At 43.4% G+C, this 21,936-nt stretch overlaps 1 long non-coding RNA gene across 1 annotated transcript in view; it reads right to left on the minus strand.

Annotated features, from left to right (window-relative positions):
- Nucleotides 1-3,577: 3,577 nt before the first annotated feature.
- The window catches only part of LOC122540876 (uncharacterized), a 37,606-nt gene continuing 19,247 nt past the window's right edge, over nucleotides 3,578-21,936 (minus strand). The window contains exons 4-5 of the long non-coding RNA XR_015753731.1: nucleotides 8,025-8,182; nucleotides 3,578-7,562 (exon numbers count right to left, since the gene is read on the minus strand). This is a non-coding gene — a long non-coding RNA (uncharacterized LOC122540876). The remainder of the gene's footprint in view (nucleotides 7,563-8,024; nucleotides 8,183-21,936) is intronic.

The following is a 21,936-nucleotide window of genomic DNA, read 5'->3' on the forward strand; positions in this document are numbered from 1 at the left end:
GTAATTAATGATTGAATGAAAGTTGGTTTGTCTTCACTTGCCCTGGATAGTTCAACTTTTTAGTACAACCCAAAGAACTTGACTCATTGTGTTTGTTTGCAAATTGGGAAGGAGGCAATAAGATAAATGACCTTACAAATTCACTCTTTAAAACTAGTTAGGCTTTTTATTTTAACAGATTAATCACTCTTCACTTTAATCTCTAGAGTATTGGAATATATGATGTAACTCTTTGTAACTGGATTAATCTATACATTGTGGTTCACATTAAAATCATTAGTTTGTTATAAATATTACACCGTGCAAAAAATAAATTGCAAAGTCATTTTAAGCTGTATTAAAGCAAGTGGTATATACACAGTCAAAATTGTTAGTTTTCATAAATCACATATTGATCAAAATGTTTCTGATGTGACAGGTTCACCAACATAAATGAAGGATTATTAAACAGCTTATCAATGGCCAATAGCATGTTCATATTTAAACAAGAACATTTCCTGTAGCAACACAAGGAAATGACAGAAAAAGAATGAGTTTGTGTTTCTATAGTCTCTTTGTTTAACTGTGGCATGCCCAAAGTATTTCACAGACAAGGAAACTACTTTTTGAAATGTACAGCATTGCTGTATTTTAGGAAATGCTGCTGCAAATTTGTGCAGAGCAAGCTCCCGCAGATTGTTTACTAATTGGTAATGGAATGTGATGGTTGCTGGGCCAGTGTTTGTTGCCCGTTTCCCTAGCTGCCCTGCAGAAGCTGGTGGTGAGTGGCCTCCTGAAATGTTGCAGTCTTGGGGCATGACAATTAGCAAATCATCTTTATTGGTCAAAGTGTAAGAGGTACTTACTCAGACCTCCTCCTGTAAGCAGAGGAACACTTATCCAATGCTTTGTACTGTATTCCATTAGGTGATTTAATTTCTGTTATATGATGTAAGGTATGTAATTTATATATATATATCTTAATATTATTAATTTTAGAGTTTAGATTTTAGCCAGTGACATGTGGGTTTTAGTCTGTGCATCTGAAGGGGTTTAATGATCAACTTCCATTTCAGAAACTGTGATGATTTCTTTCTAAAACAGTCTGAGAGAAAGAGAGAGTTCCTGGTGTATCATAGGGTTTTGTTTTCATTGAGGGAGCTCTTACAAGTGAACAAAGTAAACAGATGTGCTTTCATTATAGATGGTCAGAAATTGATTTTTTTTTCCATTAATTAGGAAACAGCCATAACTGTAGAAAGCTTTTGGGTTTCAGTTTGACAATTTTTCAGAAGTTGTAGCTGAAGGTGGGTGGATAAAACAATTGCTCCTGACAAATGGATATATTTCAGAAATAACTTAAGAAATTATATTTTGTTATAAATGTTAAGTATTATCTTCACACAAGGAGTTTGATTTTAAAGTTCCAGATAAGAAGTGTCAGGTTAAAATCCAGAAGGGGTTATTTGAAGCTGAGAAAGTCTGAGCTCAGTTATATGAAGATTCAAGAAAGAGGTGAACAGAGTCTCAAGACCAGGGAATTGAAGCCAGAAATAAGTCAAACCTCATGTGTGATAGAGAAGGTATTTGACTATTGTAAAGGAGTGCTGTTGGAACTAATAAGATTGTAGGTCACCATGTGTTTTGGAATCACTTGTGCTATGAGTACATGGTTAGGTTTATTCTAATTTCCCTTCACTTCTTTTGCATAATAGACTTCTGTTTTATTGTTAGCCCAGTTTCAAACTGCCCACCATTCAGAATGGTGAGTGTCTGGAATTGTCACGTACCCCTTTCGACTGCCACCAGTGCCCTGTGTTTTGGCTTAATTAACACACCAACCCCTATATCTCAGTCTGAGTTCAATTTAATCTCCTTCTCAAAGCCTAATCTGTACTGATATTGTTTGGAGTGTTGGTTCCCACAGAAATATTGATTTCCCCTTGATTTCTTTTGCTAACACAGCTTTCGTGCATATTTTAACAGGTTTCTCAAACTCCAGGTTTATTACTAACTGTTATTTATGGTTAAAGTGATAAGCTGCATACTTGAGGATTGTAGAGCTGGCCATGAGGGAGATGTTGTGTCTGAGGCTGTAGGCTTAAACGATACAAAACAATCAAATTTTATGAAGTGATAGTTACATCAAGCTGGCTACAGTGAAACAGACCCTTCAGGCCAACATTTCCACATTCTGCAAATTCCCACAACCTCTTTTATCTCACGCTGTCCTCTCATCCCTCATTCCTGGTTTTCCTTTTAATCTATGCTGTCTGCTTCAATACACTTCCTGTGGAGTGAGTTCCATGTTCTCACCATTCTCTGGGTAAAGAAGGATTTTTCTGAATTTAGTATTGTACATTTTTGACTCTGAGTTTTCATCTCCTAAAATGTTTTTACTTTGATGCTATTGGGCATTTTCTCGTTATAAAGATCATTCTTCAATATTTTCATTTCTGGAGAAAGAACACTATTTTATTTAAAAAATATCACTGGAGAAACTCAATTACTTTCCTCACCCTTCCTCGATAGTTATTAGATTAGATTCCCTACGTTATGGAAACAACCTTTGGTCCAACAAGTCCACACCGACCCTCCGAAGAGTAACCCACCCGGACCCATTCCCCTGCATTTACCAAAGCACCTAACACTATGGCTAATTCACCTAAGCTGCATACCTTTTGGACTGTGGGGAAAACCAGAGTACACCAAGGAAACCCACACAGACACAGGGAAAATGTGCAAACTCCACACAGACAGTTGCCAGAGGTGGGAATTGAACCCGGGTCCCTGGCGTTGTGAGGATGCAGTGCTAACCACTGAGCCACCGTGCCACCCCAAAATCTCTTGGTTCTGATCTGATCATAAGGAATCTATTCTACCCCTTCTCCAGTGTCTCAATTATTTTTATATCCCACACAGCGAATGTGAATCACTGTTGTAAACTCGAAACACAGTTTATTCTAATTTATTTACAATTTGATTTAGAGAAGCATTAAAAATCCACAATGAATGAAGCTGTATTTTAATAAGAGAAATTCTTGAAAGCATCTGTTTCAGAATATGTTGTGTTGTCTAGTGTACTCTCGCAGCATGCTTCAGATCCAGAGATCCCTCTTGTTAATTGAATGGGAAATGAGGAACACAGATTTTGAATGCAATCTGAGCTAATCATTAATCCCTCTAATTAATCTTCCTTGAACACAATGAGCGGAATCTGACTATATCGCTCCTCTGCGACATGACTCCTGGGTTAGACTTGCTTCTCACTGCCTTCAATGTGAATATATATTTCCTCTCTAACTTGCTTGGATTGTGATTTGACAGCCAAGAGACCTTAGGGACCACACTGAACATTCTCCATCCTCTGTGAACTTGAGAGATCATCCAAAACTCTGCTGTCCTGTGCCTCAGTAGCTCAGTGGTTAGCACTGCTGCCTCACAGTGCCAGGAACCCCAGTTTGATTCCACCCTCAGGTGACTGTGTGGAGTTTGCAGTTTCTGCCTCTGTTTGTGAGGATTTTCTCTGGGTACTCTGGTTTCCTCACACAGCCCAAAGATGTACAGATTGACTGTGCTAAATGCAAGGTTGCAGAGAGAGAGGTCTGGGTGGGATGCAGTTCAAAGGGTTGGTTTGGACTCAATGGACCTGCTTTCACACTGTAGGGATTCTATTCTGAGAAAAATTCTCTTCATCTCCCTGTCCTGAAAGAATGTCCCATCATTTTAAGGCAGAGCTCCCCAATGCTCAAGACTTTAATTGTTCGAGTGGATCCATTATTCTGCACGTGATTCATCAGAATCTGTCAATTAGATTTCACCAGGGACTTAGTGAGGAAAGAGATCGATCTGAGACTGGTACAGTTGAAAACAGAAGCGAGTCAAACAGGGCAGGTAGGGACAAGGTAGGACTAATAAATTAAACTGCATTTATTTCAATGCAAGGGGCCTAACAGGGAAGGCAGATGAACTCAGGGCATGGTTAGGAACATGGGACTGGGATATCATAGCAATTACAGAAACATGGCTCAGGGATGGGCAGGACTGGCAGCTTAATGTTCCAGGATACAAATGCTACAGGAAGGATAGAAAGGGAGGCAAGAGAGGAGGGGGAGTGGCGTGCTTGATAAGGGATAGCATTACAGCTGTGCTGAGGGAGGATATTCCCGTAAATATATCCAGGGAAGTTATTTGGGTGGAACTGGGAAATAAGAAAGGGTGATCACATTATTAGGATTGTATTATAGACCCCCCAGTAATCAGAGGGAAATTGAGAAACAAACTTGTAAGGAGATCTCAGCTATCTGTAAGAATAATAGGGTGGTTATGGTTGGGGATTCTAACTTTCCAAACATCGACTGGGACTGCCATAGTGTTGAGGGTTTAGATGAAGAGGAATTTCTTAAGTGTGTACAAGAAAATTTTCTGATTCAGTATGTGGATGTACCTACTAGAGAAGGTGCAAAACCTGACCTACTCTTGGGAAATAAGGCAGGACAGGTGACTGAGGGGTCATTGAGGGAGCACTTTGGGGCCAGTGACCATAATTCCATTAGATTTAAAATAGTGATGGAAAAGGATAGACTGGATCTAAAAGTTGAAGTTCTAAATTGGAGAAAGGCCAATTTTGACGGTATTAGGCAAGAACTTTCAAAAGCTGATTGGGGGCCGATGCTCGCAGGTAAAGGGACGGCAGGAAAATGGGAAACTTTCAGAAGTAAGATAACGAGAATCCAGAGAAATTATACTTAAGAGGGAAATCAGGAGAGCAAAAAGGGGACACGAGATAGCTTTGGCAAATAGAATTAAGGAGAATCCAAAGGGTTTTTACAAATACATTAAGGACAAAAGGGTAACTAGGGAGAGAATAGGGCCCCTCAAAGATCAGCAAGGCGGCCTTTGTGTGGAGCCACAGAAAATGGGGGAGATACTAAATGAATATTTTGCATCAGTATTTACTGTGGAAAAGGATATGGAAGATATAGACTGTAGGGAAATAGATGGTGACATCTTGCAAAATGTCCATATTACAGAGGAGGAAGTGCTGGATGTCTTGAAACGGTTAAAAGTGGATAAATCCCCAGGACCTGATCAGGTGTGCCCTGGAATTCTGTGGGAGGCTAGGGAAGTGATTGCTGGGCCCCTTGCTGAGATATTTGTATCATCGATAGTCACAGGTGAGGTGCCGGAAGACTGGAGGTTGGCTAAAGTGGTGCCACTGTTTAAGAAAGGCGGTAAAGACAAGCCAGGGAACTATAGACCAGTGAGCCTGACATCGGTGGTGAGCACGTTGTTGGAGGGAATCCTGAGGGACAGGATGCATATGTATTTGGAAAGGCAAGGACTGATTCGGGATAGTCAACATGGCTTTGTGCGTGGGAAATCATGTCTCACAAACTTGATTGAGTTTTTTGAGGAAGTAACAAAGAAGGTTGATGAGGGCAGAGCGGTAGATGTGATCTATATGGACTTCAGTAAGGTGTTCAACAAGGTTCCCCATGGGAGACTGATTAGCAAGGTTAGATCTCACGGAATACAGGGAGAACTATCCATTTGGATACAGAACTGGCTCAAAGGTAGAAGACAGAGGGTGGTGGTGGAGCCTGTGACCAGTGGAGTGCCACAAGGATCGGTGCTGTGTCCTCTACTTTTTGTCATTTACATAAATGATTTTGATGCGAGCATAAGAGTGCAGTTAGTAAGTTTGCAGATGACACCAAAATTGGAGGTGTAGTGGTCAGCGAAGAGGGTGACTTCAGATTACAACAGGATCTTGACCAGTTGGGCCAATGGGCTGAGAAGTGGCAGATGGAGTTTAATTCAGATAAATGCGAGGTGCTGCATTTTGGGAAAGCAAATCTTAGCAGGACTTATACACCTTTTTAATGGCAAGGTCCTAGGGAGTGTTGCTGAACAAAGAGACCTTGGAGTGCAGGTTCATAGCTCCTTGAAAGTGGAGTCGCAGGCAGATAGGATAGTGGAGGCGGCGTTTGGTATGCTTTCCTTTATTGGTCAGAGTATTGAGTACAGGAGTTGGGAGGTCATGTTGCAGCTGTACAGGACATTGGTTAGGCCACTGTTGGAATATTGCGTGCCATTCTGGTCTCCTTCCTCTCGGAAAGATGTTGTGAAACTTGAAAGGGTTCAGAAAAGATTTACAAGGATGTTGCCAGGGTTGGAGGATTTGAGCTATAGGGAGAGGCTGAACAGGCTGGGGCTGTCTTCCCTGGAGCGTCGCAGGCTGAGGGGTGACCTTATAGATGTTTACAAAATTATGAGGGGCATGGATAGGATAAATAGGCAAAGTCTTAGGGTGAGAGGGGAAAGATATAAAAGAGACCTAAGGGCCAACTTTTTTACACAGAGGATGGTATGTGTATGGAATGAGCTGCCAGAGGATGTGGTGGAGGCTGGTACAATTGCAACATTTAAAAGGCATCTGGATGGGTATATGAATCGGAAGGGTTTGGAGGGATATGGGCCGGGTGCTGGCAAGTGGGACTAGATTGGGTTGGGATATCCGGTCGGCATGGACGGATTGGACCGAAAGGTCTGTTTCCGTGCTGTACATCTCTATGATTACACCAATGATCTCTGTGCAATTCCACTGGATTCTGGACTTTGTGAAATTTATGTATAAACAACAGAATGTTTTTTAGATAAAAAAAACTGCTGTCTCTAAGTATCATTAGGCAGATGAGTGAACACGTGTTTATATATTACACAACAATATCAGTCTATTTAGAAAACAGTAATGAAGCTATTTCACCAATCAGCACTGATTGTTCTTTCTCGACTTGCTTTGAATTCCCACTGGAAATCACTTTGAAGAGGAGAGATCAATACAGGAAGTGGAAAGCTATATCAACATCTTCACACTGATGCAACTGATTTTCAAAAAAACTTTTCTGTATGCTAGATGGAAAGATCATGTTGGGGTGTCTGTATATTTAATACTCACTGTATTTAAATCAGGTTTAATGCTGATATCATATACCTCCACAGTCAGAATTATTTTCTTGATTTTAATTTTTAAAAATCATAGAGATGATTCTCGATCAAAAAGGCAGCGTCAGAGAAACAAGTGATTTTGAAGCGGTTTATTTGTCTTGGATCTTGGGATTCTGTGCTACAGCTAATATCGAGATGTCTCCATAGTGACTCCCTGTCAACACAATTCATATATAATAGACTGTCATCAAGGAGACAGAATGGATTTTCACAGGGCTCAGCTCAACTGTCAACCATTTATTATGTTCATCAAAAATGTAGTTCTCTATTTATTCAATGTTATTTGTGATAAGGATTGCATATTAATGAGGCAATGACACAGGAATCAAAGTTGCTGGCTGGTAAGCTTGACAATCCTTCACACAGACACACTTCACTCCAGTGAGAAACACCACACAGCTCCTGATAAAAACGCAGCAGAAACAGCGACATGAACTGACATATTTTTCAACAAACGTTGGATTAATTCTCTGCGGCAAGGAAAAATAAAACATATTTCTCCAGTGCTTTTCACGACCGCAGGATGTCGCAAAGAGTTTTCTGGACAGTTGAGCAATTTTGAAGTGCAGTCACTGTTGTAATAAAGGAAACATGACAGCCATTTTTACACAAAAAGATTCCTCAAATATGACTGTGGCAATGATCAGATTTTGGGAATGACGTGGCAACTAATTCCCCTCCTGACTCCCCAAAGTCTGTCCACCATCTACAAGGCACAAGTCAGGTGTCTGATGGAATACTCCCCACTTGCCCTGGATGGGTGCAGCTCCAACAACACTCAAGAAGCTCAACCCCATCCAGGATAAATAGTTTGCTTGATTGATACCATATCCACAAACATTAAGCATTCCCACCCTCCACCACCAGAGCAATGTATGCCAACTACAAGATGCAATGCAAAAATTCACCATGGCTCTTTAGACTGCACCTTCCAAACCCTGGACTACTTCAATCGAGAAGGACAGGGCAGCAGCTACATGGGGACACCACCAATTGCCAGTCCCCCCCCCCCCCCCCCCCCCCAAGTCACTCACCATCCTAACTTGGAAATATATCACTGTCCCTTCATCATTGCTGGATCAAAATCCTGGAGTTCCCGTCTGAAGGGCATTGTGCACAAAGAGCTGGAGCAGTTTAAGAAGGCTCTGCCACCTTCTCCAGAGCAATACGGTACGGACCAGCCAGTAACGTTCTTGACATGAAAAATACAAGCAAGTTATCAGCTTTTGTAATTCAAACATGTTTGGAGACAGGAAACACTCCCATTGAACTTCATTTATTTTTCACATTTGCATTCAGTAAACTCACTGCCCTTTTATTGTTTCTCACAATAGCATCAATATTCAGTCAGGCACAAAGGGAACTTGAAATACATCCTGGTGTAATAAAAGAGCAGATAAGAGCAGCAAATCTGGTCAATATTCTATCCCTTTGTTCGAGAAAATGTGTCAAATTTGCAATTGTCAGAGAGCTTTCAATTGAGAACTCCCAGGCCAGTAATGTTATTTTTGTTGAAAGTCTCTCAGCATGTCCAACAGTTGAATGTAATAAAATACGAGCAGGGAATGAAATGTGAAATGTTTGAAATGTGAAATGGAAACAGCTGTACTGTGAGCATCAGTGAAAAGAAGAGATTAGTTCAGTGCTTCATCTCTGAGCTCAATGGTAGCTGAAGATTGGATGATTGGTGAGATGCTGACTGAGTTTAGGTTACAATGAAACACACTTCTGCAACTCGGCAGGTTGATAACTGCTGAACAAGCTTCTAGAAACTGGGGAATACAGGGAAACCTTCTGTAAAGGCAGTGGAAACATATTGGAAGGATAAAACAGAACTAAAATCACTTAAATGGAAATTGCGCACAGACAAAATAAGCTGAAAATGGATGAGGAAATGTTGTGTGAAAGAATTGCTACAGTACGTGGCAGCATACACCTGTTTACATTGTTATGAAGGTAAAGGCATGGACTGTACCTTTAAGAGAGAGTGAAAGCTGTTTTGCAGTGAGAGCGTGCAGGCACCTGTCATGTGACTGACTAGCAGTCTCATAGTGTACTGGAAATTTGAAAATATTTAACATTTGCCTGTGAACCAAATACTTGAGTTTTGGTTGCTATTTTTACAACAAATCAAATTGAACCAGTTTAAGTTATGCCCAAGGATACTAAAAACCAAACAATTTGGAATTTATTGTTTTGCCAATATCGAACCAATGAGAATATCCAATGCTGGGGGTATAAAGTAAGCAGACATTTTGATAAAGTGAGACCAACTGCCATCGAAACCCCTTTTTCATATGAAACATCTTTGCAGTAAAAAAAACGAAGACGACGCAGGGAGATCTCCAGCCAGAGGGGGACAGATACCGACAACAGCCACTGGGTGGCTTTGAAATTAAGTTGATGTAATTTTAATACAGGCTTTTATTGGAACAGTATATTGTTATAGAATTGGAGGCAGACAACAAACATTTAAAAGAAAGGAGGCTTAGAGTTGTAAATAGTTGTTTAATGTTCATGAGATTAGATTAGATTCCCTACAGTGTGGAAACAGGCCCTTCGGCCCAACCAGTCCACACCGACCCACCGAAGACCCATTTCCCTAATGCAACTAGCACTGTGGGCAATTTAGCACAGCTAATTCACCTAACCTGCACATCTTTGGATTGTGGGAGGAAACCAGTATTTATAGAGTTAAAGAATAAATTGATATTTCTCTTTAAATAGTAGAATTTGGGAGTTCTCTGCCACTCATACTTTAACAGATAACGAGGCCATGTGGGTTTTTCTGGGTGTTTGGTTTAATTAACAGAAGGGTTCACCTCTGTGTCGTAACAATGTATAATGCAAGTAACAATAAAAAATACTAATAACAGATTTCTCTCAGTTTGTTTTTGGTACAGTGGGTATTGTCCATCTTTAATTGCCTTTCAGAAGGTGATGGTGAGTTGCCTTGCTGATCTACAAGGTGTACCCTGGTGTGTGGACACTCACTGTGTTGGTAAGGAGGGAGTTGCACAATTTTGACCCAGTGACGTGGGAATAGATCACCATTACTTCCAAGTCAGGACTGAGGGTGGCTTGGAGAGGAACTTGAGGGAGGAGTGCTCCCTTAAACCTGCTGCTCCTGTCCTTCCACACAGTAGAGGTTTGCATGTTTGGAAGGTGCAGGTTCAGGAGCTTTGGTGAATTGTTGAAGTGCATCTTGTAGATGGTGCACACTGCTGTATTAATGGGGTGAAAGGTATGTGATTATATGTATATAATGCTTGGAGATTGCATTTCAAAACAACAACGTAGGTTGCTTATTTTTGTGAAGGACTTAAATTTATAAAAACCACGTCTGACCCCCTTCCAAATGAAGTGACTTAACCCAGTATGTTTTGAAGAGCAGGTGACTGTTTGGAGTTCATTCTGAGAGGCTTGTGACCAGTAGAGTAAACATCGCAGACTTTCAGCTCGTCTTCAATTCAGAATAATCAAGGATTGTTTGGAATGTAGAAAGCCAAGAGGTTGAAGGTTTGTTGGGGCAGTTGGGTAGAGACCTGACAAGGGTCAGAAATAAGTTTAGCTTTTCTCCTTAGAGCAGGACAACATAGTTATCTTAGAGAAAGTTTTAATTTGTTCAATTACCAACCAGGAATAATTGGTTAGAAATTGGAGGGCTATTTCTCTAAAGCAGAGAAGGTTGAAGCTTACAGTTTCATGAGGATTGATCCAAGAGAAGATTTCACATTTCTCAGGAGATAAAATGCAGAGAATCAGTTACGCAAAGCAAAGTTTTCATTATGGGGCAGGGTGGGTTAATTCACCAACTTTGATGTCTCTGTAATGGATAGGGTTAGGATTCACAACGAGCACGGCTCATGACACCATCACACGAATTTCAAACCAATGCAGTGCGCAGATACAATGCCATCCAAGTCTTGGTGGAGCAGAGGGCTCAAGGGTGCAGCTGTGTTGCTTGGACCCGTCTGGGGAGGGGAGGGGGAAAAGGGTCCTCCGATATACTTACTGCCTGTGTATGTGAGGGGATGTTGCCAGGCAACATGGCTAATGTGGTTTCCTGGCTGTTGTGCTGTTACTCTGTGGGCAAAGGCTGGATTGCCAATGCTAATCCAGGGCACAGTGGCCTTTTAAAGTTGGCATAAATGGATGTCTGGTGAATGGCGAGTTGTCTTGGGAATACTGCATGGTAGAATGGGGCTAGCATCAGGCTGGATGGGTGTCAGTGCGGCAGGGTAGATCATTAATAAGTAAGAGAGAGTGAGACATCACGCCAGAACTCTGTGAGAAATGCTCCAGTGAAATTTGAGCAAACCGACACTTAGGGAAAAAACAAATTTTAATTCAGCTATTTTAACCAACTCTGTCAACCTCATGGAAATGGTAAAGACTGTAGTTGGTGTAAAGAGGCTTTTCCCAATAGTTGCCCTGTCCTGGTGTCACAGAAGATCATTGATTAGGAAGGTGGGAAGCCATGAAGCAGTTTGAAGATCTTGAGGTTAACATCCTGGAGCTACAGAAAGCAGAGAGTCTGGGATTTATATGAGATATGTTATCAGAGGGTCATTACAGGAGCGTTTATCAATCCAACAATATATACCCATTGCAGTAATTACTGAGCTATTGAATAATTAATCAAACACCACAGAATAACTCTAATAATTGTCTGCACGTAGATGTTTGTGTGAATTCAATCCAGGCCGAGGGCTGTAGCTTATTCACTTTGTACAGTTTGATGGAAAATAAAAACCCATTTATGACAGTAACAATTTGGCTTCTCCTGAACAGAGCCCCTGAGATTGAGAGTGTGATCTGTCATTATCAGCAAGAGGAAGTACAGCAACACTTGTGCAGCTCAACTGGGAAAAAATGTCAAAGAAATCTCACTGCACAGCAGCTAACCTCCCAATGTCCTTGGAAACATCCTTCCCTTCACTCAAATAAAGCAATCTCTTCAACACAAAGGGTTGGTCAGATCCCAAGCTTCTCACATACAGTCACCATCCAAATCTGCTGCGTTTGTTAAGCCGCACCGGGAGTGAGTAAATCCCCTCCTTCATCGAGGATGTTACAAACTCTGAAAAAAGTGCTGTTGTGAGGATTGGGCCGAGCTTATTCCCTTTGGAACAGACAAGGCGGGGGGGAGATTGGATTGAGAGTCAAAAAATGGGAAGGGCCTGAGCACAGAGGTCACGGATTTCAAATGGTTAGCTGGAAGATTCGAGCGGAGAGGAGGAGATACGTTTTATTCTGGAGGGTTCTGAGACTCTGCCCAAGACAGGCAGAAACCACCAACTCATCGAAATATTGTCTCAAATACCATAAGCTGCAGGGTTATGGACAATCAGGATGAAGAGTGGAATTAAGCTTGTTGGGGGGGGGGGGGAAATCGGCGTGGGGGCTGTTCAATGTTCAGCTAATTCTGATGTGATGGGCCAAGTGGCCTCTTGTGTGCCATCAACAGTCTATGAATTTCTTATGACTCGATAGTACATTGACTAAAAGCCCAGTAACATAGCAGTCTGTACCTCGATTTGATGGGTCATAGAAACACAGAAATTAGCAGCAGGATAGGCCATTTGGCCCATCGAGCTGATCACAGCAGGGTTTCTCCCTCACCGCGATATTCCTGTTTTCTTGCCACACTCCCTGATGCCTTAAATATCTAAAAATGTCAAGCTGATTCTTGAATTTACTCAGTAACTTGCCTCTACAGCTTTCTGTCAGACAGAATTCCACAGCTTAACCACCCTCTGGGAGAAGAAAGGTTTTTTTCACCTCAGTTCAAAATGGTCTACCCCACACCCTGAGACTGGGAGCCCTTGTTTTCAACTCCCTAACCGGAGAAACCTCCTCCCTGCATCTACTCTATCTAGCCCTATTAAAATCTAATGAATACAGACCCAGTCAAATCAATCTCACCTCATAGCAATCCTCCCATCCCTGGTATCAGCCCAGTGAATCTTCGCTGCATTCTCTCGAAGGCAAGTCTAAAACTAGACACAGGAAAAAGTGAGGACTGTAGATGCTGGAGATCAGAGCTGAAAATGTGTTGCTGGAAAAGCGCAGGTCAGGCAGCATCCATGGAATAGGAGAATCGACGTTTCGGGCAAAAGCCCTTCTTCAGGAATGAGGAAAGTGTGTCCAGCAGGCTAAGATAAAAGGTAGGGAGGAGGGACTGGGGGAGGGGCATCGGAAATGCGATAGGTGGAAAGAGGTCAAGGTGAGGGTGATAGGTCAGACTGGGGTGGGGGCAGAGAGGTCAGGAAGAAGATTGCAGGTTAGGAAGGCGGTGCTGAGTTCGATGGATTTGACTGAGACAAGATGGGGGGAGGGGAAATGAGGAAACTGGTGAAATCAGAGTTCATCCCTTGTGGTTGGAGGGTTCCTAGGCGGAAGATGAGGCGCTCTTCCTCCAACCTTCGTGTTGTTGTGGTCTGGCGATGGAGGAGTCCAAAGACCTGCATATCCTTGGTGGAGTGGGAGGGGGAGTTGAAGTGTTGAGCCACAGGGTGGTTGGGTTGGTTGGTCCGGGTGTCCCAGAGGTGTTCTCTGAAACGCTCTGCAAGTAGCCGGCCTGTCTCCCCAATATAGAGGAGGCCACATCGGGTGCAGAGGATGCAATAGATGATGTGTGTGGAGGTGCAGGTGAATCTGTGGTGGATATGGAAGTTTCCTTTGGGGCCTTGGAGGGAGGTGAGGGGGGAGGTGTGGGCGCAAAACTAGACACACACTATTCCAGCTGAGGGCTAATCCAAGGTCCTGGATAAACTGCAGTAACACATCCCTAGTTCTGAACTCAGATCCTCTTGCAATGAAGGTCAATAGACCATGTACTTTCCTAATTCCTTGTTGTACCTGTCTGACTGGGGTATACAGACACTCACATCCTTTTTTATAACCACATTTCCCAACACTATCACCATTTAAATAATACTCTGCCTTTCCATTTTTTACACTTTAGTGGAGAACTTAACATTCAGCCACATTATGCTGCGTCTGCCACATGTTTACCCACACACTCGACTTGTCGAGGTCACCCTGAAGCCTGCTCCTTGCTCACTATCCATGTAGCTGCCTGACAACACAAACCTTGGAAATATGGCATTTGGTTCCATCATCCAAATCATCTTTTAATTCACCTTATGATTTGACACTGATATCAACTATTTGGAAAAGTATCTGGGAGGGAAACTTGAACTGAAGTTAGGTGAAAACCTACTGTGTTCTGCCCATCTCTCCTGTCCCCTAAATCCTCCAGTTCACAGAATCATTATAGTGCGGAAACAGGCCATTCAGCCCATTGAGTCTGCACTAACCCTCTATCTTGTAACCCCACATCAACCATAGCCAATCTACCCTACCTTCACATCTTTAGACAATGGGAGGAAACCAAAGCATCTAAGGGAACCCATGCAGACATGGGGGGAATGTGCAAACTCCTCCCAGTCACCCGAGGGTGGAATCGGACCTGGGTCCCTGGCACTGAGCTGCTTGTCATAATTTACTTCATTTATTTATTGAAGCTGCTCAGGATCTCTCGCCTCACTCGTTTTAAATCAGCCACACTTTGTTTCACCATTTGTTCACACAGTTGGCCATGTGGGGGTGAAGCTTCCTATCTCAGGCACCAGGTTGGACCTTTTGGGGAAGACAGTGGATGGTCACATTCTCTGCTGTAGTTTCTCTAGAAAGTGCTAAAGCAACATCAATGCAGAGTAGAACTGAAAGTAGAAACACACCACACAATTCCCCAAGTAGTTCAGCCAAAAAACTCAAGGCCAAAATGAGGCTGGTCATGTCATCAATGACCCCTTGTTTATGTAGAAAAGACACTGCAATTCACTGTCAGGATAATGAATAAAAGTTGCAGCAATCAAAGTAGAAGATTATGGATGTGGAGATGCTTACCACCCCATCAGTCTGGGGGGAATGGTGGCTCAGTGGTTAGCACTGCAGCCTCACAGCACCAGGATTCCAGCCTCAGGAACTATCTATGTGGAGTTGGCATATTCTCCCTGAAGGGCTTATGCCCGAAACGTCGATTTTACTGCTCCTCGGATGCTGCATAAACTGCTGTGCTCTTCCAGCACCACTGATCCAGAATCTGGTTTCCAGCATCTGCAGTCATTGTTTTTACCTATATTCTCCCTGTGTCTGTTCCTCCGGGTGCTCCAGTTTCCTCACTCAATGTGTAGGTCAGGTGGATTGGCCATTGGAAATGCAGGGCTGTAGGGATAGGCTGGAGGGGTGGGCGGTCTTGGGATGTTCTTTGGAATGTTGGTGTGGACTTGATAGACTGAATGGCCCACTTTCACACTATAGGGAGAGCCCTCCTGCTGCTCTTCAGAATAGTCTGTTGGCTTCTTCCACAGCATCAACCCAGGCAGCAAAGGGAGCCTCGCCTGAAAGGTAGTGACCCCCCTCGCTGCTAGGCCCACCCCATTCCTCCACCACACCCCTCCCCCTCACTGCTGGGCCCACCCCATTCCTCCACCACACCCCTCCCCCTCACTGCTGGGCCCACCCCATTCCTCCACCACACCCCTCCCCCTCACTGCTGGGCCCACCCCATTCCTCCACCACACCCCTCCCCCCCACTGCTGCGCCCACCCTGCTGTATAGCCCCGTCCTCCCTCTCCCTGCAGACTTTTCACCCCTCTGCTGCCCCCCCCACCCCGTGCAGTCCCATTCCTCCCCCGACCCCCCTCCCCTCGATGCTGCTCTACATTGTCAGCATTTTCCAGCCACTCATGATGGCCTAGATCCCTTCCTTCAGCTTATTTTAGCTTCTTTCCCAATATTGTCCCCGTGTCTCCTCATCCTAGGGTTGTCTGTGGCAACCGGTAACCTTCTGCCATCCCATCCAATAGCCAGGCTTTGTAAATGGACAGAGTGCAAACTTCAGCTGCAGTTCAGCCTGTTGGCCATCATCATGCTGTTTACTGACTGACAAATAAAAGGCTGCCTGAGGGGACTGATCGCGGAGGGTTGGGGGAGGGTAGAGACCATCGAGGGATTTGAAAATAAAATGAAAGTTTTATGATGGAAGTGTTCTTTAATTAGAAACCAACATACGTTCAACTTGCTGTAGACTATTTTGTCAGAGGCTGAGGGGTGACCTTATAGAAGTTTATAAAATCTTGAGGGGCATGGATAGGGTAAATAGATAAGATCTTGTCCCTTTGGGTGGGGGAGTCCAGAACTAGAGGGCATAGGTTTAGGGTGAGGGGGAAAAGATATGTGTGTGTCTGTGTGCGTGTGTGTGTGCGAGTGTGTGTGGAAGGAGCTGCCGGAGGAAGTGGTGGAGGTTGGTACAATTACAGCATTTAAAAAGGTGTCAGGATGGGTATCTGAATGGGAAGGATTGAGGGGGATATGGGCCAAGTGCTGGCAAATGGGACTAGATCAGCTGCCAGATTTTTGTTTTGTTTTCTAGTATCTCCATGTAACAAGTGATAGTCCTAAGATGTTCAGGACTGAACAGGCCAGTGCAATTTGCAGAGGTCCCAGGGTTTTGGGGAAATAACCCAGAATTGTGAGTAACATGATGGTGTCATTCCTGAGTGAGTTGATGACAGGCTGCAGGGGAAACTCTGTTGATGATTGCAGCCTCTCTCAGTATCTGTAGAAATAATACCAGTGTGTTTGCATAAGAAGAGCTGCTCTGTATGACACCAACACCATCTCGATTAGATTAGATTCCCTACAGTGTGGAAACAGGGCCTTTGGCCCAACCAGTTCACACCAACCCTCCGAAGAGTAACCCACCCAGACCCATTTCCCTCTGACTGAATGCACCTAACGCTATGGGCAATTTAGCATGACCTGCACATCTTTGGACTGTGGGAGGAAACCGGAGCACCCGATTGAGGCTTGAATCAAACTCGGAGCGCTGTCCAGCATCAGTGCCACCCACTGAGCCCTGTCCTGGCCAATATTTATCCGTCAATCAATTTGACACAAGCTCATTATCACACTGCTGTTTTTGGGAACTTGCTGCACACAAGTTGGCCACGCCCACTTTACCAGGAAAGATGGCGTTGGAGGAGCAATATCACTGGGTCAGTAACACAAGTAAAATCTGGAAATACTGACTCAAACCAAGGGTTGCAAAAATCCAACTGGTTCACTCGCGTCATTCAGGGAAGAAAACTTGCCATTTGTACACACTGACTCGGAGATTCTGGGTTCAAGGGGCAATTAGGGATGGGCAATAAATGCTGGCATTTCCAGTGACACCCACATCCCATGAAAGATGTTTCAATTATGACAGGGAACATAATTAAAAAGGAACCTCATTGGCTTTACAGTGCTTGGAGATAGCTGCCTGTCATGAAGGAGATATTAATGCACATCTTCCTTTTCTTGTTCCAGTTTACAACACAATTCCTGCCTTTGCATTTATTGAGTGTTTTTGCAGAAAAAAGTACCCATCACCTTCGTTTCGAGTGCAGTTGGAAATATCAGAGCTCTGGATGTGAGAGAAGTGATTGTAGGAACCGGAACAAGGCAGTGGGTGGATAGCAACCACCCCCTCACTCGGAGAGATTGGTACGGGGGCAGCTGTAATATTTCCTTGCAATAAGCAACTCTTTCTTCCCCTCGCTACAGAGAATTGATTTTTCTGTAAAATATTAAAAATCCTTCAGAAAAACCAAACCTAATATTTGTTCATAAACAGCTAATTATTTATTCATTTAGCTGCTCAATGAGTTTATGGACTGGTCTACAATAATTCTGTGTTGAATTAGGTGCGTGTGATGGGAAGTTAAGATGGGCAGACCTGAAAGCTTTCTCACACAGCTTTTAAATTCAAATGCTTGTTTGTAAATTGTTCCATTGTCTCATCCTATCGCTATCTGTTCTCCTTGAAATCTGTTACATTCTGATGCATCTGCTCTCCTTCAATTTCGGTCTTTTGCCCATCTCCAATATTCTTTTGTCTACAATTGGCTGCCATGCCATTAGCTCCTGAACTCTGGAATTCTCTACCTAAACCTCACCACATCTCCCTCTCCTCTTACAATGTTCCTTCAAATCAATCTCTGATTGAGCTCTTCATCACTTGCCCTAATGTTTGTGACCCAGTGTTCAATATTGTCTGATAATCTCTCCTATGAAGTACTGAGACAGCTTACTGTCTGAAAGGCAATTTGCATCCTCTACCTGAATATAAATCAGCATAAATATCCTGACTTATGTGAGCAGATTACTTGAAGAAATTTGAATGAAATTTAGGATGACAGAGATTCAGGCGAGATGCCCATGAACATTCACTCACTGAAAAGAGACCATACCAAATCAGTCTCTCCTTTAAGATGTTCTCCCCCATTAAACAGCTGCTTTCCTACAACACAACAGCTCCAAATAACTGCCTAAACTGCTGTCTGAAGAGAGAGATATCAAAATAGGAGGGTCCACTGCTAGTACCTAATATTACCAAGCAGTCCTAGATCAGTAACCAGGGATCTAATCATGGGTTCAAGTCTTTCCCAGAGCCTTAAGGTTGTCACTCGCAGTGCTGTACAGAATGGCTGCAGCTCTATCAGATGTGCTGTCCTATCTGCCCCCTCTAGTGAAGGGGGGATATTGCCCCATTTTGAAGAATGGCAGAGAGTTTTGCTGATGTCCTAACCAATATTTATTCAAAAGCAACCTAACTAATGCAGGTCATCTGGACACCCATCATATTGCTGCTTACAGGAGCTCACTGTATACAACCAGTGACTACACTTCAAACCACACTGCTCTGGGTTGGACAGAACATCTGGGTCTATCAGGTAATGGGAGGTGTTACAGAAATACAAGATTTTCTTTCCTGAATGTGAATTAAATATCCCTCTGCTCTTTAAACCCAACCTCAAACTTCACATCCCTACATTGTTCAATGTGTCCCTCTGTTACTCAGACTCTGTGCTGGGTGACCATCACATGGTGTTGGTACACAGGGAGGTGACTTCCTTCTGCACCAGGTGCTGGAACAATCAAAAAGCACAAAGCAAAGCGAGTCGTGTCCCAGAGCAGCTACATCCTGGAGCTGAGGAAGTGACATTTCAGCTGAGTGGGATCAACGTTAGCTTCACACAGGAAGGAAGCATTGCAGGGAAAGTCATAGAAACCGAGAGCAGGACAAGACCATTCTGCCCTCCAACCCTGCTCCACAGCTCAATAAAGACCAGAGATCCTTCGACCCCAATGGCACATTCCTGTTTGCTCTCCCTAACACTTTAATACATCATTGAACTTTTCTTGAACACATTCACTTCCTTGGCCCCCAGAGCCTTCCATAATAAAGCATTCCGCAGTTTCACCAAGTGAAGGCACTCTGTCTCAGCTCAGGCGTAAAAGGTGCCCCCCATCCCCAGAGACTAGGGACCACCCCCCCAACTCAGAGACCAGGGTCTCACCACCCCCATACCCTGGGTCCAGGCCCCCTTGGTTCTAAGCTCTTGAATCAATAATCATCATCAACACTGCATCAAGTGCCCAATTCTTTAGGAATTTTAAATCAAATAAAAATCAAAAACAATTGCAGATGCTGGAATTCAGAAACAAAAACAGACCCTTCCACAGAATTTTATACCATTATATCCATCAGGATGATGTTGGGGTAAAGTGTTTATCTTTCAAGGGAGGCTTCTAGAAACATGCTCAGTATTTCTTGCCTGTAGTAGGTTGAGAAGTGACCCAATGAGGCGATTCAAATACATTAGAAGCATCTGAGAGGTTTTTTTTCAATTCATTTCTGGGATGTGGGTGTCACTAGCTGGGCCAGTATTTATCTCTCCATCCCGAGTTACTCTTTAGATACAAAGTAGGATAGATCAAAAGTTCCTGTGTCAAAAAGTTTGAAACAAAAGGGACTTCAGTTATGACAGGAGGAAATCTTTTTATCACACACAAGGTAATAACAACCTGAAATGCACTCACCCAAAAGACGGCTGATGCTTGGAGTTAGTGCAATTGCACTGAGAAGAGTTGGATTCCCAGCAGGACAATGGGATAACCAATGGCATGCTGCCTGTGAAAAGCCCAAGTTCCAGACTGCTCAACCAGGATTGGCTGAGAGACAAAAGCCTTGGGCATTTATTTAGCTCAGTTGGCTGGATGGCTGGTTTACGATGCAGTGATGCCTTTGGCATGGCTTCCATTCTCACCCTGACTGAGGTCACCATAAAGGATTCCCCTTCTTAGCTTGTTCTCTCTCCATGGATGCTGCCTGTCCTGCTGTTTCTCAGCATTTTTGCTCAGTACAGATTCCAGCATCTGCAGTAATTAGCTCCTTATACCATCACCAGGCGTGTCTCTCTCTAATGTGAGAGCAGCCTATGCAAACTTTGAGCCACCACTCCCTTGAGACTGAATGCTGAACCTTACATTAACCCACAGGATGTTGATACTATGTCCCTGAAACTGGACTAGCCATATAAATACTGTGGCTACAAGAACAGATCAGAGGCTAGGAATGCTGCAGCAAGTAACTCACTCCTTGACTCCCCAAAGCCTGTCACACTCCCTTGCAAGTGCAGCTCCAACAACACAAGAAGCTTGACACCATCCAGGACAAAGTAGCCCACTGAATTGACACCACATCTACATTCACTTCTTCCACCACCCATACTCAGTCACAGCAGTGCGTACCACTGCAGAAATTCACCAACAATTCCTTGCACAGCACTGACTGAACAACTACTATCTAGTAGGCCAAGGGCAGCAGATACAGTGGAACAGCATCCCCTGCAGTTCCCCTCTCAACCACTCACTATCCTGACTGGGAAATAATGGCTCAAGATGGCAACTCACCACCTTTTCATGGCCAATTTGGAATGGGCAATAAATGGTGGCCCAGCCAGTGACACCCATGTCCCATAAATTTTTAAAAATAATATGATCATATAACCATTTCAGCATGTGTAATATGGAGCTCTAGGAGAGATCACCCTGCTGAAACTCTGCAAGATTACAAACGGAGTGGTGAGAATGCGGCCATCATGATGACAGTGGGCGAGGTGAATGTATCAGATGAAGTGGGAAGAGACTTGTGTGGAACAGCTCAGCTGTTTGTTGCACATTTCGTGTAATTCGAGGTAACTTAGAAGATTTACTTGCCTTCAATTAATTAGCTTGAAATTCTTGGAATTGAAAAGGAGAGACACTCATCGGAGAGGTATCGGTGCGTGCTGGTAATGTCACTGGGTTGACAATCCAGACGCTCAAGCAAATGATTTGAGGAGATGGGCTACAATCCCACCACAATAGATGGTGACATCTGAATTCAATTTTAAAAAATGCAGAAGAGAACACTGACTTTCATCCAGTCTAATGACTTTTGGGGATGAAAATCTGCCATCCTTACCTGATCTGACTTACATATGACCCCAGACCAACAGCAAAATTATTGCCTCTTAATTGTTCTCTGGGAAATTAGGGATGAGAAATATGTGCTGGCCCAGCCAGCAACACCCACACCCTGTGAGTGAATTTAAAACAGAAATCTGTTTCTCATGATGTAGTAACAGTAGAGAATGGCAATATTTCCATCAAACTCCGGGCTGGGACAACCTTAGTCCAAATCATCAAGAAATAAACAGGAGGCATTTTAAATTTAAAAAATGGAACTCTGCCAATTATGGTTTCATCATCGAAAACCTGACCCGACAAGCCCTGGAGAGGACCGAATGTTTCTGCAGGATGATGATAAGATTACATGAAAGACACTTGCTGTCACCAGTCAGTCCTCACTGCTTCTCTCAATTACAAAGAGGCAGCTGAACAATTTAAACTCTTTGCCAGAAGGCACTATGCACACGATCAGATATCGTGGTGGGTTTGAGTGAGACTCAGATGACAGCACTACACCACTCAAGTTCAGCTTTCATGTTTTACTGTGTTATCGGAATCTTAAAACTGGCTTTGATTTACTGAAGAGATCCAGTT

The sequence above is a fragment of the Chiloscyllium plagiosum genome, unplaced genomic scaffold, assembly GCF_037043375.1.
Source record: "Chiloscyllium plagiosum isolate Xiang-an unplaced genomic scaffold, Cpla_swu_hap1 HiC_scaffold_39, whole genome shotgun sequence".
NCBI classification, from domain to species: Eukaryota; Metazoa; Chordata; class Chondrichthyes; order Orectolobiformes; family Hemiscylliidae; genus Chiloscyllium; species Chiloscyllium plagiosum.